The sequence below is a fragment of the Mustela nivalis genome (assembly GCF_964662115.1).
Source record: "Mustela nivalis genome assembly, contig: HAP1_SCAFFOLD_53, whole genome shotgun sequence".
Lineage (NCBI taxonomy): Eukaryota > Metazoa > Chordata > Mammalia > Carnivora > Mustelidae > Mustela > Mustela nivalis.
Genome location: NW_028136539.1, coordinates 2,015,634 through 2,033,344, shown reverse-complemented (window position 1 = coordinate 2,033,344; position 17,711 = coordinate 2,015,634).

Below are 17,711 nucleotides of genomic sequence, written 5' to 3'. Positions count from 1 at the left end.
ATCTCCCGGTGTAGGCATCGCTTGTCCTTTTACTCTGGCGCTCAGGCCAACTCGCGGACTAGGCCTGTGCTTTCCCCACAGGAAAGGAGAGGTGACAGGATCCCTGCACACCGCCCGTGCACTGAATAGGGAGCTTTGGGGGACTGTCACCACTCCTTCCCCTTAAAACCCGGGCCTCCTCCAAGCTTCTACATCCCGGAGGAAGACGGCATCTGATGGCCAGGTCTTTCTGGGAGTTGTTTCTCGAGTTTAGGGTAGGCGCCTGGTGGCAAGCCCATGGCTCCACCACGGTCAGGTGGCCAAGGAGCTGCTGTCTCCTTGGGCCCAAAGGCTCAGGACAGGCATGCTTTCTGCCCAGACTCCTTCCTCAGAGTGGAGCCCTTTCCCCTGCCCTAATCTTCCCCTCGTGTCTCCTTAGCAGCCCGGCTTCCTTCGCTCTGCAGTGACAGATGTGTCCCTTTCCTTAAGGCTCTTTCCACAGGCACCACCGCGCTTCTTTCTCAGGCAGAGCGGATGCCCAGGCAAAGAGGATTTCGCTCCATGCGGGTTTATTCCACCGTGCTGTGGAGACTAGCTCCGGCAAGCAGCAGGCAGCATCCCACAGACCCGACTCTGATTTCCCAAAGAATGCTGTGCTTTCCCAGAGGGGATGCCCCGGCAAAGAAGCTTTCGCTCTATGCGGGTTTTTCCAAAAGGGCTGCGAATACTAGGCTAAGGCAAGCAACAAAAGCAGCCCACAGAACCGACTCTGATTTCCCAGCGACGGCCATGCTTTCGCAGAGGTTTTCAGCTTGGCGCGAACCTCACTTCGCTGCTGCTTCCTCAGCAAGGCTTTGGTCGTTCGCTCTTTCGCAGCAGGGATGAAGAGCCGCGGGAGAGCTGGTGCCTCTTGGGCCTTGCTTTCCCGGACTCCATGTTCGCGCCCGGATTTCACTTTGCTAAGCCGAACTAGGCAGACACAGTCACAACCCTGCAGCAGCGTGCGTGGCCTAGCATGGCACTCTATTCCTAATTCCATCTCCTGCTCTGGTAAGGCTTTGCCTTTTGCTCCGGTGCTCGGGCAGACTCGGGGTCAAGGCCAGTGCCTTCACCACAGGAGAGAGGAGGCAACAGGATCCCTGCACACGGCCCGGGCACTGGGATGGGGAACTGTGGGGAACTGTCTCCACTCCTTCCCCGCCGCACCCCCTGTCACCCACAATGCTGCCACATCTTGGTGGAAGATGGCATCTGACTGACCGTTTCTCCATGGGGTTGTTTCTGCAAGTTCCAGGTATGGCACCTGGTAGCAAGCCCAAGTCTGCCCTTGGGACAGGTGGCCAAGGAGATGCTCTCCCCTTGGTAACAGAGGCACAGGACAGGCCTGCCTTCTGCCCAGACTCCTTCCTTAGAGTGGAGCACGCGCCAGTGCCCTAGTCGTCCCCTCATGTCTCCTTAGCAGCCAGGCTTCCATCTCTCCGCACAGGGAGCGGGTGACACATGTCTGGCCACCGGCCTGCATTTCGTGCCGCGGCAGGCTATCCTGTTCCCGAGCGTTTCCCGACCCCAAGGCCAAGGGATCCTTCTCTTCCCCAAGGGCGGCGTGCTGTGCCTTCCCCACACTTGCTCCTGGGGAGCGTGGTGACAGACGTGAGCAACCATGCTTCTCTCTCAGGCAGAAAGGATGCTAGGGCAAAGAGGATTTCGCTCCATGCGGGTATCTTCCAACATGCTGCGGAGACTCACTTAGGCAAGCAGCAGCAGCATCCCCAAACCCAACTCTGATTTCCCAACGAATGCTGTGCTTTCCAAGGGGAGATGCCCAGGCAAAGGGGCTTTCGCTGTATGCGGGTTTCTCTCACCGCGAGACTGGGCTCAGGCACGCAGCAGCAGCCCCCAAAACATTTCTCGGGGAATGCTGTCCTTTCGCAGAGGCTTTGGTTTGGAGCAAACAGCCCTTCGCCACTGCTTCCTCAGCAAGGCTTCTGTCGCGTCAGGGAAGAAGAGCTGCGGGAGAGCTGGTGCCTCTTGGGCCTTGCTTTCCCTGGCTCCATGTTCGCGTCCTGGGTTCACCCTGCCAGGCCGAACTAAGCAGACACAGTCGCAACCGTGCAGTAGCGCGCTTAGCCTAGGATGGCACTCTATGCACACTACCATCTCCCGGTGTAGGCATCGCTTGGCCTTTTACTCTGGCGCTCAGGCCGACTCGCGGACTAGGCCTGTGCTTTCCCCACAGGAAAGGAGAGGTGACAGGATCCCTGCACACCGCCCGTGCACTGAATAGGGAGCTTTGGGGGACTGTCACCACTCCTTCCCCTTAAAACCCGGGCCTCCTCCAAGCTTCTACATCCCGGAGGAAGACGGCATCTGATGGCCAGGTCTTTCTGGGAGTTGTTTCTTGAGTTTAGGGTAGGCGCCTGGTGGCAAGCCCATGGCTCCACCACGGTCAGGTGGCCAAGGAGCTGCTGTCTCCTTGGGCCCAAAGGCTCAGGACAGGCATGCTTTCTGCCCAGACTCCTTCCTCAGAGTGGAGCCCTTTCCCCTGCCCTAATCTTCCCCTCGTGTCTCCTTAGCAACCCGGCTTCCTTCGCTCTGCAGTGACAGATGTGTCCCTTTCCTTAAGGCTCTTTCCACAGGCACCACCGCGCTTCTCTCTCAGGCAGAGCGGAAGCCCAGGCAAAGAGGATTTCGCTCCATGCGGGTTTATTCCACCGTGCAGTGGAGACTAGCTCCGGCAAGCAGCAGGCAGCATCCCACAGAACCGACTCTGATTTCCCAGCGACTGCTAAGCTTTCGCAGAGGTTTTCAGCTTGGCGCAAACCGCACTTCGCTTCTGCTTCCTCAGCAAGGCTTTGGTCGTTCGCTCTGTCGCGGCAGGAAAGAAGAGCCGCGGGAGAGCTGGTGCCTCTTGGGCCTTGTTTTCTCGGGCTCCAAGTTCGCGCCCGGGGTTCACCTTGCTAAGCCGATCTAAGCAGACACAGTCACAACCCTGCAGCAGCGTGCGTGGCCTAGCATGACACTCTATGGCTATTACCATCTCCTGGCGTAGGTAAGGCTTTGCCTTTTGCTCCGGCGCTCGGGCAGACGCGGGGTCAAGGCCAGTGCCTTCACCACAGGAGAGAAGAGGCGACAGGATCCCTGCACAGGGCCCGAGCACTGGGATGGGGAACGGTGGGGACTGTCGCCACTCTTTCCCCGGCACACCCGCGGCCACCCACAATGCTGCCATACCTTGGTGGAAGAGGGCATCTGACTGCACGTTTCTCCATGGGGTTGTTTCTGCGAGTTCCGGGTATGGCACCTGGTGGCAAGCCCAAGTCTGCCCTTGGGACAGGTGGCCAAAGAGATGCTTTCCCCTTGGGACAAGAGGCACAGGACAGGCCTGCCTTCTGCCCAGACTCCTTCCTCAGAGTGGAGCACGCACCCATGCCCTTGTCTTCCCCTCATGTCTCCTTAGCAGCCAGGCTTCAATCTCTCCGCACAGGGAGGAGAGGACACTTGTCTTCTCATGGCCTGCTGTTCGTGCCTCGGCAGGCTATTCTGCTTCCCGAGCGTTTCCAGACCCCAAGGCCAAGGGATCCTTCTCTTCCCCGGGGGCGGCGTGCTGTGCCTTCCCCAAAATTGCTCCTGGGGAGCGCGGTGACAGACGTGAGCAACCATGCTTCTCTCTCAGGCAGAAAGGATGCTAGGGCAAAGAGGATTTCGCTCCATGCGGGTATCTTCCAACATGCTGCGGAGACTCGCTTAGGCAAGCAGCAGCAGCATCCCCAAACCCAACTCTGATTTCCCAACGAATGCTGTGCTTTCCAAGGGGAGATGCCCAGGCAAAGGGGCTTTCGCTGTATGCGGGTTTCTCTCACCGCGAGACTGGGCTCAGGCACGCAGCAGCAGCCCCCAAAACATTTCTCGGGGAATGCTGTCCTTTCGCAGAGGCTTTGGTTTGGAGCAAACAGCCCTTCGCCACTGCTTCCTCAGCAAGGCTTCTGTCGCGTCAGGGAAGAAGAGCTGCGGGAGAGCTGGTGCCTCTTGGGCCTTGCTTTCCCTGGCTCCATGTTCGCGTCCTGGGTTCACCCTGCCAGGCCGAACTAAGCAGACACAGTCGCAACCGTGCAGTAGCGCGCTTAGCCTAGGATGGCACTCTATGCACACTACCATCTCCCGGTGTAGGCATCGCTTGGCCTTTTACTCTGGCGCTCAGGCCGACTCGCGGACTAGGCCTGTGCTTTCCCCACAGGAAAGGAGAGGTGACAGGATCCCTGCACACCGCCCGTGCACTGAATAGGGAGCTTTGGGGGACTGTCACCACTCCTTCCCCTTAAAACCCGGGCCTCCTCCAAGCTTCTACATCCCGGAGGAAGACGGCATCTGATGGCCAGGTCTTTCTGGGAGTTGTTTCTCGAGTTTAGGGTAGGCGCCTGGTGGCAAGCCCATGGCTCCACCACGGTCAGGTGGCCAAGGAGCTGCTGTCTCCTTGGGCCCAAAGGCTCAGGACAGGCATGCTTTCTGCCCAGACTCCTTCCTCAGAGTGGAGCCCTTTCCCCTGCCCTAATCTTCCCCTCGTGACTCCTTAGCAGCCCGGCTTCCTTCGCTCTGCAGTGACAGATGTGTCCCTTTCCTTAAGGCTCTTTCCACAGGCACCACCGCGCTTCTTTCTCAGGCAGAGCGGATGCCCAGGCAAAGAGGATTTCGCTCCATGCGGGTTTATTCCACCGTGCTTTGGAGACTAGCTCCGGCAAGCAGCAGGCAGCATCCCACAGACCCGACTCTGATTTCCCAAAGAATGCTGTGCTTTCCCAGAGGGGATGCCCCGGCAAAGAAGCTTTCGCTCTATGCGGGTTTTTCCAAAAGGGCTGCGAATACTAGGCTAAGGCAAGCAACAAAAGCAGCCCACAGAACCGACTCTGATTTCCCAGCGACGGCCATGCTTTCGCAGAGGTTTTCAGCTTGGCGCGAACCTCACTTCGCTGCTGCTTCCTCAGCAAGGCTTTGGTCGTTCGCTCTTTCGCAGGAGGGACGAAGAGCCGCGGGAGAGCTGGTGCCTCTTGGGCCTTGCTTTCCCGGACTCCATGTTCGCGCCCGGATTTCACTTTGCTAAGCCGAACTAGGCAGACACAGTCACAACCCTGCAGCAGCGTGCGTGGCCTAGCATGGCACTCTATGCCTAATTCCATCTCCTGGACTAGGTAAGGCTTTGCCTTTTGCTCCGGTGCTCGGGCAGACTCGGGGTCAAGGCCAGTGCCTTCACCACAGGAGAGAGGAGGCAACAGGATCCCTGCACACGGCCCGGGCACTGGGATGGGGAACTATGGGGAACTGTCTCCACTCCTTCCCCGCCGCACCCCCTGTCACCCACAATGCTGCCACATCTTGGTGGAAGATGGCATCTGACTGACCGTTTCTCCATGGGGTTGTTTCTGCAAGTTCCAGGTATGGCACCTGGTAGCAAGCCCAAGTCTGCCCTTGGGACAGGTGGCCAAGGAGATGCGATGCTCTCCCCTTGGTAACAGAGGCACAGGACAGGCCTGCCTTCTGCCCAGACTCCTTCCTTAGAGTGGAGCACGCGCCCGTGCCCTAGTCGTCCCCTCATGTCTCCTTAGCAGCCAGGCTTCCATCTCTCCGCACAGGGAGCGGGTGACACATGTCTGGCCACCGGCCTGCATTTCGTGCCGCGGCAGGCTATCCTGTTCCCGAGCGTTTCCCGACCCCAAGGCCAAGGGATCCTTCTCTTCCCCAAGGGCGGCGTGCTGTGCCTTCCCCACACTTGCTCCTGGGGAGCGTGGTGACAGACGTGAGCAACCATGCTTCTCTCTCAGGCAGAAAGGATGCTAGGGCAAAGAGGATTTCGCTCCATGCGGGTATCTTCCAACATGCTGCGGAGACTCGCTTAGGCAAGCAGCAGCAGCATCCCCAAACCCAACTCTGATTTCCCAACGAATGCTGTGCTTTCCAAGGGGAGATGCCCAGGCAAAGGGGCTTTCGCTGTATGCGGGTTTCTCTCACCGCGAGACTGGGCTCAGGCACGCAGCAGCAGCCCCCAAAACATTTCTCGGGGAATGCTGTCCTTTCACAGAGGCTTTGGTTTGGAGCAAACAGCCCTTCGCCACTGCTTCCTCAGCAAGGCTTCTGTCGCGTCAGGGAAGAAGAGCTGCGGGAGAGCTGGTGCCTCTTGGGCCTTGCTTTCCCTGGCTCCATGTTCGCGTCCTGGGTTCACCCTGCCAGGCCGAACTAAGCAGACACAGTCGCAACCGTGCAGTAGCGCGCTTAGCCTAGGATGGCACTCTATGCACACTACCATCTCCCGGTGTAGGCATCGCTTGGCCTTTTACTCTGGCGCTCAGGCCGACTCGCGGACTAGGCCTGTGCTTTCCCCACAGGAAAGGAGAGGTGACAGGATCCCTGCACACCGCCCGTGCACTGAATAGGGAGCTTTGGGGGACTGTCACCACTCCTTCCCCTTAAAACCCGGGCCTCCTCCAAGCTTCTACATCCCGGAGGAAGACGGCATCTGATGGCCAGGTCTTTCTGGGAGTTGTTTCTCGAGTTTAGGGTAGGCGCCTGGTGGCAAGCCCATGGCTCCACCACGGTCAGGTGGCCAAGGAGCTGCTGTCTCCTTGGGCCCAAAGGCTCAGGACAGGCATGCTTTCTGCCCAGACTCCTTCCTCAGAGTGGAGCCCTTTCCCCTGCCCTAATCTTCCCCTCGTGTCTCCTTAGCAACCCGGCTTCCTTCGCTCTGCAGTGACAGATGTGTCCCTTTCCTTAAGGCTCTTTCCACAGGCACCACCGCGCTTCTCTCTCAGGCAGAGCGGAAGCCCAGGCAAAGAGGATTTCGCTCCATGCGGGTTTATTCCACCGTGCAGTGGAGACTAGCTCCGGCAAGCAGCAGGCAGCATCCCACAGAACCGACTCTGATTTCCCAGCGACTGCTAAGCTTTCGCAGAGGTTTTCAGCTTGGCGCAAACCGCACTTCGCTTCTGCTTCCTCAGCAAGGCTTTGGTCGTTCGCTCTGTCGCGGCAGGAAAGAAGAGCCGCGGGAGAGCTGGTGCCTCTTGGGCCTTGTTTTCTCGGGCTCCAAGTTCGCGCCCGGGGTTCACCTTGCTAAGCCGATCTAAGCAGACACAGTCACAACCCTGCAGCAGCGTGCGTGGCCTAGCATGACACTCTATGGCTATTACCATCTCCTGGCGTAGGTAAGGCTTTGCCTTTTGCTCCGGCGCTCGGGCAGACGCGGGGTCAAGGCCAGTGCCTTCACCACAGGAGAGAAGAGGCGACAGGATCCCTGCACAGGGCCCGAGCACTGGGATGGGGAACGGTGGGGACTGTCGCCACTCTTTCCCCGGCACACCCGCGGCCACCCACAATGCTGCCATACCTTGGTGGAAGAGGGCATCTGACTGCACGTTTCTCCATGGGGTTGTTTCTGCGAGTTCCGGGTATGGCACCTGGTGGCAAGCCCAAGTCTGCCCTTGGGACAGGTGGCCAAAGAGATGCTTTCCCCTTGGGACAAGAGGCACAGGACAGGCCTGCCTTCTGCCCAGACTCCTTCCTCAGAGTGGAGCACGCACCCATGCCCTTGTCTTCCCCTCATGTCTCCTTAGCAGCCAGGCTTCAATCTCTCCGCACAGGGAGGAGAGGACACTTGTCTTCTCATGGCCTGCTGTTCGTGCCTCGGCAGGCTATTCTGCTTCCCGAGCGTTTCCAGACCCCAAGGCCAAGGGATCCTTCTCTTCCCCGGGGGCGGCGTGCTGTGCCTTCCCCAAAATTGCTCCTGGGGAGCGCGGTGACAGACGTGAGCAACCATGCTTCTCTCTCAGGCAGAAAGGATGCTAGGGCAAAGAGGATTTCGCTCCATGCGGGTATCTTCCAACATGCTGCGGAGACTCGCTTAGGCAAGCAGCAGCAGCATCCCCAAACCCAACTCTGATTTCCCAACGAATGCTGTGCTTTCCAAGGGGAGATGCCCAGGCAAAGGGGCTTTCGCTGTATGCGGGTTTCTCTCACCGCGAGACTGGGCTCAGGCACGCAGCAGCAGCCCCCAAAACATTTCTCGGGGAATGCTGTCCTTTCGCAGAGGCTTTGGTTTGGAGCAAACAGCCCTTCGCCACTGCTTTCTCAGCAAGGCTTCTGTCGCGTCAGGGAAGAAGAGCTGCGGGAGAGCTGGTGCCTCTTGGGCCTTGCTTTCCCTGGCTCCATGTTCGCGTCCTGGGTTCACCCTGCCAGGCCGAACTAAGCAGACACAGTCGCAACCGTGCAGTAGCGCGCTTAGCCTAGGATGGCACTCTATGCACACTACCATCTCCCGGTGTAGGCATCGCTTGGCCTTTTACTCTGGCGCTCAGGCCGACTCGCGGACTAGGCCTGTGCTTTCCCCACAGGAAAGGAGAGGTGACAGGATCCCTGCACACCGCCCGTGCACTGAATAGGGAGCTTTGGGGGACTGTCACCACTCCTTCCCCTTAAAACCCGGGCCTCCTCCAAGCTTCTACATCCCGGAGGAAGACGGCATCTGATGGCCAGGTCTTTCTGGGAGTTGTTTCTCGAGTTTAGGGTAGGCGCCTGGTGGCAAGCCCATGGCTCCACCACGGTCAGGTGGCCAAGGAGCTGCTGTCTCCTTGGGCCCAAAGGCTCAGGACAGGCATGCTTTCTGCCCAGACTCCTTCCTCAGAGTGGAGCCCTTTCCCCTGCCCTAATCTTCCCCTCGTGTCTCCTTAGCAACCCGGCTTCCTTCGCTCTGCAGTGACAGATGTGTCCCTTTCCTTAAGGCTCTTTCCACAGGCACCACCGCGCTTCTCTCTCAGGCAGAGCGGAAGCCCAGGCAAAGAGGATTTCGCTCCATGCGGGTTTATTCCACCGTGCAGTGGAGACTAGCTCCGGCAAGCAGCAGGCAGCATCCCACAGAACCGACTCTGATTTCCCAGCGACTGCTAAGCTTTCGCAGAGGTTTTCAGCTTGGCGCAAACCGCACTTCGCTTCTGCTTCCTCAGCAAGGCTTTGGTCGTTCGCTCTGTCGCGGCAGGAAAGAAGAGCCGCGGGAGAGCTGGTGCCTCTTGGGCCTTGTTTTCTCGGGCTCCAAGTTCGCGCCCGGGGTTCACCTTGCTAAGCCGATCTAAGCAGACACAGTCACAACCCTGCAGCAGCGTGCGTGGCCTAGCATGACACTCTATGGCTATTACCATCTCCTGGCGTAGGTAAGGCTTTGCCTTTTGCTCCGGCGCTCGGGCAGACGCGGGGTCAAGGCCAGTGCCTTCACCACAGGAGAGAAGAGGCGACAGGATCCCTGCACAGGGCCCGAGCACTGGGATGGGGAACGGTGGGGACTGTCGCCACTCTTTCCCCGGCACACCCGCGGCCACCCACAATGCTGCCATACCTTGGTGGAAGAGGGCATCTGACTGCACGTTTCTCCATGGGGTTGTTTCTGCGAGTTCCGGGTATGGCACCTGGTGGCAAGCCCAAGTCTGCCCTTGGGACAGGTGGCCAAAGAGATGCTTTCCCCTTGGGACAAGAGGCACAGGACAGGCCTGCCTTCTGCCCAGACTCCTTCCTCAGAGTGGAGCACGCACCCATGCCCTTGTCTTCCCCTCATGTCTCCTTAGCAGCCAGGCTTCAATCTCTCCGCACAGGGAGGAGAGGACACTTGTCTTCTCATGGCCTGCTGTTCGTGCCTCGGCAGGCTATTCTGCTTCCCGAGCGTTTCCAGACCCCAAGGCCAAGGGATCCTTCTCTTCCCCGGGGGCGGCGTGCTGTGCCTTCCCCAAAATTGCTCCTGGGGAGCGCGGTGACAGACGTGAGCAACCATGCTTCTCTCTCAGGCAGAAAGGATGCTAGGGCAAAGAGGATTTCGCTCCATGCGGGTATCTTCCAACATGCTGCGGAGACTCGCTTAGGCAAGCAGCAGCAGCATCCCCAAACCCAACTCTGATTTCCCAACGAATGCTGTGCTTTCCAAGGGGAGATGCCCAGGCAAAGGGGCTTTCGCTGTATGCGGGTTTCTCTCACCGCGAGACTGGGCTCAGGCACGCAGCAGCAGCCCCCAAAACATTTCTCGGGGAATGCTCTCCTTTCACAGAGGCTTTGGTTTGGAGCAAACAGCCCTTCGCCACTGCTTCCTCAGCAAGGCTTCTGTCGCGTCAGGGAAGAAGAGCTGCGGGAGAGCTGGTGCCTCTTGGGCCTTGCTTTCCCTGGCTCCATGTTCGCGTCCTGGGTTCACCCTGCCAGGCCGAACTAAGCAGACACAGTCGCAACCGTGCAGTAGCGCGCTTAGCCTAGGATGGCACTCTATGCACACTACCATCTCCCGGTGTAGGCATCGCTTGGCCTTTTACTCTGGCGCTCAGGCCGACTCGCGGACTAGGCCTGTGCTTTCCCCACAGGAAAGGAGAGGTGACAGGATCCCTGCACACCGCCCGTGCACTGAATAGGGAGCTTTGGGGGACTGTCCCCACTCCTTCCCCTTAAAACCCGGGCCTCCTCCAAGCTTCTACATCCCGGAGGAAGACGGCATCTGATGGCCAGGTCTTTCTGGGAGTTGTTTCTCGAGTTTAGGGTAGGCGCCTGGTGGCAAGCCCATGGCTCCACCACGGTCAGGTGGCCAAGGAGCTGCTGTCTCCTTGGGCCCAAAGGCTCAGGACAGGCATGCTTTCTGCCCAGACTCCTTCCTCAGAGTGGAGCCCTTTCCCCTGCCCTAATCTTCCCCTCGTGACTCCTTAGCAGCCCGGCTTCCTTCGCTCTGCAGTGACAGATGTGTCCCTTTCCTTAAGGCTCTTTCCACAGGCACCACCGCGCTTCTTTCTCAGGCAGAGCGGATGCCCAGGCAAAGAGGATTTCGCTCCATGCGGGTTTATTCCACCGTGCTGTGGAGACTAGCTCCGGCAAGCAGCAGGCAGCATCCCACAGACCCGACTCTGATTTCCCTAAGAATGCTGTGCTTTCCCAGAGGGGATGCCCCGGCAAAGAAGCTTTCGCTCTATGCGGGTTTTTCCAAAAGGGCTGCGAATACTAGGCTAAGGCAAGCAACAAAAGCAGCCCACAGAACCGACTCTGATTTCCCAGCGACGGCCATGCTTTCGCAGAGGTTTTCAGCTTGGCGCGAACCTCACTTCGCTGCTGCTTCCTCAGCAAGGCTTTGGTCGTTCGCTCTTTCGCAGCAGGGACGAAGAGCCGCGGGAGAGCTGGTGCCTCTTGGGCCTTGCTTTCCCGGACTCCATGTTCGCGCCCGGATTTCACTTTGCTAAGCCGAACTAGGCAGACACAGTCACAACCCTGCAGCAGCGTGCGTGGCCTAGCATGGCACTCTATTCCTAATTCCATCTCCTGCTCTGGTAAGGCTTTGCCTTTTGCTCCGGTGCTCGGGCAGACTCGGGGTCAAGGCCAGTGCCTTCACCACAGGAGAGAGGAGGCAACAGGATCCCTGCACACGGCCCGGGCACTGGGATGGGGAACTGTGGGGAACTGTCTCCACTCCTTCCCCGCCGCACCCCCTGTCACCCACAATGCTGCCACATCTTGGTGGAAGATGGCATCTGACTGACCGTTTCTCCATGGGGTTGTTTCTGCAAGTTCCAGGTATGGCACCTGGTAGCAAGCCCAAGTCTGCCCTTGGGACAGGTGGCCAAGGAGATGCGATGCTCTCCCCTTGGTAACAGAGGCACAGGACAGGCCTGCCTTCTGCCCAGACTCCTTCCTTAGAGTGGAGCACGCGCCCCTGCCCTAGTCGTCCCCTCATGTCTCCTTAGCAGCCAGGCTTCCATCTCTCCGCACAGGGAGCGGGTGACACATGTCTGGCCACCGGCCTGCATTTCGTGCCGCGGCAGGCTATCCTGTTCCCGAGCGTTTCCCGACCCCAAGGCCAAGGGATCCTTCTCTTCCCCAAGGGCGGCGTGCTGTGCCTTCCCCACACTTGCTCCTGGGGAGCGTGGTGACAGACGTGAGCAACCATGCTTCTCTCTCAGGCAGAAAGGATGCTAGGGCAAAGAGGATTTCGCTCCATGCGGGTATCTTCCAACATGCTGCGGAGACTCACTTAGGCAAGCAGCAGCAGCATCCCCAAACCCAACTCTGATTTCCCAACGAATGCTGTGCTTTCCAAGGGGAGATGCCCAGGCAAAGGGGCTTTCGCTGTATGCGGGTTTCTCTCACCGCGAGACTGGGCTCAGGCACGCAGCAGCAGCCCCCAAAACATTTCTCGGGGAATGCTGTCCTTTCGCAGAGGCTTTGGTTTGGAGCAAACAGCCCTTCGCCACTGCTTCCTCAGCAAGGCTTCTGTCGCGTCAGGGAAGAAGAGCTGCGGGAGAGCTGGTGCCTCTTGGGCCTTGCTTTCCCTGGCTCCATGTTCGCGTCCTGGGTTCACCCTGCCAGGCCGAACTAAGCAGACACAGTCGCAACCGTGCAGTAGCGCGCTTAGCCTAGGATGGCACTCTATGCACACTACCATCTCCCGGTGTAGGCATCGCTTGGCCTTTTACTCTGGCGCTCAGGCCGACTCGCGGACTAGGCCTGTGCTTTCCCCACAGGAAAGGAGAGGTGACAGGATCCCTGCACACCGCCCGTGCACTGAATAGGGAGCTTTGGGGGACTGTCACCACTCCTTCCCCTTAAAACCCGGGCCTCCTCCAAGCTTCTACATCCCGGAGGAAGACGGCATCTGATGGCCAGGTCTTTCTGGGAGTTGTTTCTCGAGTTTAGGGTAGGCGCCTGGTGGCAAGCCCATGGCTCCACCACGGTCAGGTGGCCAAGGAGCTGCTGTCTCCTTGGGCCCAAAGGCTCAGGACAGGCATGCTTTCTGCCCAGACTCCTTCCTCAGAGTGGAGCCCTTTCCCCTGCCCTAATCTTCCCCTCGTGTCTCCTTAGCAACCCGGCTTCCTTCGCTCTGCAGTGACAGATGTGTCCCTTTCCTTAAGGCTCTTTCCACAGGCACCACCGCGCTTCTCTCTCAGGCAGAGCGGAAGCCCAGGCAAAGAGGATTTCGCTCCATGCGGGTTTATTCCACCGTGCAGTGGAGACTAGCTCCGGCAAGCAGCAGGCAGCATCCCACAGAACCGACTCTGATTTCCCAGCGACTGCTAAGCTTTCGCAGAGGTTTTCAGCTTGGCGCAAACCGCACTTCGCTTCTGCTTCCTCAGCAAGGCTTTGGTCGTTCGCTCTGTCGCGGCAGGAAAGAAGAGCCGCGGGAGAGCTGGTGCCTCTTGGGCCTTGTTTTCTCGGGCTCCAAGTTCGCGCCCGGGGTTCACCTTGCTAAGCCGATCTAAGCAGACACAGTCACAACCCTGCAGCAGCGTGCGTGGCCTAGCATGACACTCTATGGCTATTACCATCTCCTGGCGTAGGTAAGGCTTTGCCTTTTGCTCCGGCGCTCGGGCAGACGCGGGGTCAAGGCCAGTGCCTTCACCACAGGAGAGAAGAGGCGACAGGATCCCTGCACAGGGCCCGAGCACTGGGATGGGGAACGGTGGGGACTGTCGCCACTCTTTCCCCGGCACACCCGCGGCCACCCACAATGCTGCCATACCTTGGTGGAAGAGGGCATCTGACTGCACGTTTCTCCATGGGGTTGTTTCTGCGAGTTCCGGGTATGGCACCTGGTGGCAAGCCCAAGTCTGCCCTTGGGACAGGTGGCCAAAGAGATGCTTTCCCCTTGGGACAAGAGGCACAGGACAGGCCTGCCTTCTGCCCAGACTCCTTCCTCAGAGTGGAGCACGCACCCATGCCCTTGTCTTCCCCTCATGTCTCCTTAGCAGCCAGGCTTCAATCTCTCCGCACAGGGAGGAGAGGACACTTGTCTTCTCATGGCCTGCTGTTCGTGCCTCGGCAGGCTATTCTGCTTCCCGAGCGTTTCCAGACCCCAAGGCCAAGGGATCCTTCTCTTCCCCGGGGGCGGCGTGCTGTGCCTTCCCCAAAATTGCTCCTGGGGAGCGCGGTGACAGACGTGAGCAACCATGCTTCTCTCTCAGGCAGAAAGGATGCTAGGGCAAAGAGGATTTCGCTCCATGCGGGTATCTTCCAACATGCTGCGGAGACTCGCTTAGGCAAGCAGCAGCAGCATCCCCAAACCCAACTCTGATTTCCCAACGAATGCTGTGCTTTCCAAGGGGAGATGCCCAGGCAAAGGGGCTTTCGCTGTATGCGGGTTTCTCTCACCGCGAGACTGGGCTCAGGCACGCAGCAGCAGCCCCCAAAACATTTCTCGGGGAATGCTCTCCTTTCACAGAGGCTTTGGTTTGGAGCAAACAGCCCTTCGCCACTGCTTCCTCAGCAAGGCTTCTGTCGCGTCAGGGAAGAAGAGCTGCGGGAGAGCTGGTGCCTCTTGGGCCTTGCTTTCCCTGGCTCCATGTTCGCGTCCTGGGTTCACCCTGCCAGGCCGAACTAAGCAGACACAGTCGCAACCGTGCAGTAGCGCGCTTAGCCTAGGATGGCACTCTATGCACACTACCATCTCCCGGTGTAGGCATCGCTTGGCCTTTTACTCTGGCGCTCAGGCCGACTCGCGGACTAGGCCTGTGCTTTCCCCACAGGAAAGGAGAGGTGACAGGATCCCTGCACACCGCCCGTGCACTGAATAGGGAGCTTTGGGGGACTGTCCCCACTCCTTCCCCTTAAAACCCGGGCCTCCTCCAAGCTTCTACATCCCGGAGGAAGACGGCATCTGATGGCCAGGTCTTTCTGGGAGTTGTTTCTCGAGTTTAGGGTAGGCGCCTGGTGGCAAGCCCATGGCTCCACCACGGTCAGGTGGCCAAGGAGCTGCTGTCTCCTTGGGCCCAAAGGCTCAGGACAGGCATGCTTTCTGCCCAGACTCCTTCCTCAGAGTGGAGCCCTTTCCCCTGCCCTAATCTTCCCCTCGTGACTCCTTAGCAGCCCGGCTTCCTTCGCTCTGCAGTGACAGATGTGTCCCTTTCCTTAAGGCTCTTTCCACAGGCACCACCGCGCTTCTTTCTCAGGCAGAGCGGATGCCCAGGCAAAGAGGATTTCGCTCCATGCGGGTTTATTCCACCGTGCTGTGGAGACTAGCTCCGGCAAGCAGCAGGCAGCATCCCACAGACCCGACTCTGATTTCCCTAAGAATGCTGTGCTTTCCCAGAGGGGATGCCCCGGCAAAGAAGCTTTCGCTCTATGCGGGTTTTTCCAAAAGGGCTGCGAATACTAGGCTAAGGCAAGCAACAAAAGCAGCCCACAGAACCGACTCTGATTTCCCAGCGACGGCCATGCTTTCGCAGAGGTTTTCAGCTTGGCGCGAACCTCACTTCGCTGCTGCTTCCTCAGCAAGGCTTTGGTCGTTCGCTCTTTCGCAGCAGGGACGAAGAGCCGCGGGAGAGCTGGTGCCTCTTGGGCCTTGCTTTCCCGGACTCCATGTTCGCGCCCGGATTTCACTTTGCTAAGCCGAACTAGGCAGACACAGTCACAACCCTGCAGCAGCGTGCGTGGCCTAGCATGGCACTCTATTCCTAATTCCATCTCCTGCTCTGGTAAGGCTTTGCCTTTTGCTCCGGTGCTCGGGCAGACTCGGGGTCAAGGCCAGTGCCTTCACCACAGGAGAGAGGAGGCAACAGGATCCCTGCACACGGCCCGGGCACTGGGATGGGGAACTGTGGGGAACTGTCTCCACTCCTTCCCCGCCGCACCCCCTGTCACCCACAATGCTGCCACATCTTGGTGGAAGATGGCATCTGACTGACCGTTTCTCCATGGGGTTGTTTCTGCAAGTTCCAGGTATGGCACCTGGTAGCAAGCCCAAGTCTGCCCTTGGGACAGGTGGCCAAGGAGATGCGATGCTCTCCCCTTGGTAACAGAGGCACAGGACAGGCCTGCCTTCTGCCCAGACTCCTTCCTTAGAGTGGAGCACGCGCCCCTGCCCTAGTCGTCCCCTCATGTCTCCTTAGCAGCCAGGCTTCCATCTCTCCGCACAGGGAGCGGGTGACACATGTCTGGCCACCGGCCTGCATTTCGTGCCGCGGCAGGCTATCCTGTTCCCGAGCGTTTCCCGACCCCAAGGCCAAGGGATCCTTCTCTTCCCCAAGGGCGGCGTGCTGTGCCTTCCCCACACTTGCTCCTGGGGAGCGTGGTGACAGACGTGAGCAACCATGCTTCTCTCTCAGGCAGAAAGGATGCTAGGGCAAAGAGGATTTCGCTCCATGCGGGTATCTTCCAACATGCTGCGGAGACTCACTTAGGCAAGCAGCAGCAGCATCCCCAAACCCAACTCTGATTTCCCAACGAATGCTGTGCTTTCCAAGGGGAGATGCCCAGGCAAAGGGGCTTTCGCTGTATGCGGGTTTCTCTCACCGCGAGACTGGGCTCAGGCACGCAGCAGCAGCCCCCAAAACATTTCTCGGGGAATGCTGTCCTTTCGCAGAGGCTTTGGTTTGGAGCAAACAGCCCTTCGCCACTGCTTCCTCAGCAAGGCTTCTGTCGCGTCAGGGAAGAAGAGCTGCGGGAGAGCTGGTGCCTCTTGGGCCTTGCTTTCCCTGGCTCCATGTTCGCGTCCTGGGTTCACCCTGCCAGGCCGAACTAAGCAGACACAGTCGCAACCGTGCAGTAGCGCGCTTAGCCTAGGATGGCACTCTATGCACACTACCATCTCCCGGTGTAGGCATCGCTTGGCCTTTTACTCTGGCGCTCAGGCCGACTCGCGGACTAGGCCTGTGCTTTCCCCACAGGAAAGGAGAGGTGACAGGATCCCTGCACACCGCCCGTGCACTGAATAGGGAGCTTTGGGGGACTGTCACCACTCCTTCCCCTTAAAACCCGGGCCTCCTCCAAGCTTCTACATCCCGGAGGAAGACGGCATCTGATGGCCAGGTCTTTCTGGGAGTTGTTTCTCGAGTTTAGGGTAGGCGCCTGGTGGCAAGCCCATGGCTCCACCACGGTCAGGTGGCCAAGGAGCTGCTGTCTCCTTGGGCCCAAAGGCTCAGGACAGGCATGCTTTCTGCCCAGACTCCTTCCTCAGAGTGGAGCCCTTTCCCCTGCCCTAATCTTCCCCTCGTGTCTCCTTAGCAACCCGGCTTCCTTCGCTCTGCAGTGACAGATGTGTCCCTTTCCTTAAGGCTCTTTCCACAGGCACCACCGCGCTTCTCTCTCAGGCAGAGCGGAAGCCCAGGCAAAGAGGATTTCGCTCCATGCGGGTTTATTCCACCGTGCAGTGGAGACTAGCTCCGGCAAGCAGCAGGCAGCATCCCACAGAACCGACTCTGATTTCCCAGCGACTGCTAAGCTTTCGCAGAGGTTTTCAGCTTGGCGCAAACCGCACTTCGCTTCTGCTTCCTCAGCAAGGCTTTGGTCGTTCGCTCTGTCGCGGCAGGAAAGAAGAGCCGCGGGAGAGCTGGTGCCTCTTGGGCCTTGTTTTCTCGGGCTCCAAGTTCGCGCCCGGGGTTCACCTTGCTAAGCCGATCTAAGCAGACACAGTCACAACCCTGCAGCAGCGTGCGTGGCCTAGCATGACACTCTATGGCTATTACCATCTCCTGGCGTAGGTAAGGCTTTGCCTTTTGCTCCGGCGCTCGGGCAGACGCGGGGTCAAGGCCAGTGCCTTCACCACAGGAGAGAAGAGGCGACAGGATCCCTGCACAGGGCCCGAGCACTGGGATGGGGAACGGTGGGGACTGTCGCCACTCTTTCCCCGGCACACCCGCGGCCACCCACAATGCTGCCATACCTTGGTGGAAGAGGGCATCTGACTGCACGTTTCTCCATGGGGTTGTTTCTGCGAGTTCCGGGTATGGCACCTGGTGGCAAGCCCAAGTCTG